Here is an 865-nt window from a genome sequence, read left to right as displayed (position 1 = left end):
TTGGAAAAAAGATGATTCGAATCGTTGATTACGTTTGGACAAGTAAACGGAAGGTATCGGTGTTTAATGTACGGTATATTATCTTTTTCAACGATAAGCGGCAGCAGTTGGGTCGAATTAAAATGTAAAACAATATGTAAAACATGGTTGTTTAACGCGTTAAATTAACAGTTTTATCGTGTAAGATAAAATCGTGTTAGATCGGTCGTTTCGATTTGCATATTTTTTTTCCATTCTTTTTTTTTTTTTTAACAGCGTTTTACGGGACGTTGAAAATATTCGGAATATCGGTTCTTTTAATTAGCGAGCGGTTTTGCGTCTAGAATTAGAAAGAAGGTTGCAGTTCGATTACATAACGCGGAAAAGAGACGAAAACGATGCAGCGAAGTGATGTCATTCGATAAAGCGCGCGATGATTGTTTAAAGTTCGTTTAAATTACAACGCTATTTATTACTTATAATATATCGTTGATAATAATTGCTGCCGTTATTATCCTAACGGAAGTGTTATTTTCGTAAACGAAAACAGCCTCGTATAAATAGAAGAGTAAACAGAAAAGAAAATCTTCTTCCTGCTTTTACGCCTGATTACACGACTCGTCTAGCCCCATCCGAGTAATTAATTCGTCAAACGCGACTCGCTGACGCGTCGCGCCATCTCGAATGGTGTCTGTGACCTTGCTATTATTGTCACACTATTTTCGCAAGCGGCGCGACCAATCCCCGACGTAAATAAGTGCGTAAAACCTATATCGTGTTTTGACCCATTAATTCATTAACGCGCCTAATTCGTTGAACGAGCGCGATGCGTCATCCGGTAGGATATTTCTCTCTTTATCGCGAAACCGCAAATGGAAATCGCCGT

At 38.5% G+C, this 865-nt stretch overlaps 1 protein-coding gene across 1 annotated transcript in view; it reads right to left on the bottom strand.

Moving 5' to 3' along the window:
• Positions 1-865, bottom strand: part of LOC108571031 (protein Tob1-like) — a 60,838-nt gene that overhangs the window by 58,408 nt on the left and 1,565 nt on the right. The window lies entirely within an intron of this gene.

Source organism: Habropoda laboriosa, unplaced genomic scaffold (genome assembly GCF_001263275.1).
Source record: "Habropoda laboriosa isolate 0110345459 unplaced genomic scaffold, ASM126327v1 scaffold97, whole genome shotgun sequence".
Taxonomy (NCBI): domain Eukaryota; kingdom Metazoa; phylum Arthropoda; class Insecta; order Hymenoptera; family Apidae; genus Habropoda; species Habropoda laboriosa.
The sequence above is the reverse complement of the archived record's forward strand: the minus strand, read 5'-3'. Positions and strand labels throughout refer to the sequence as shown.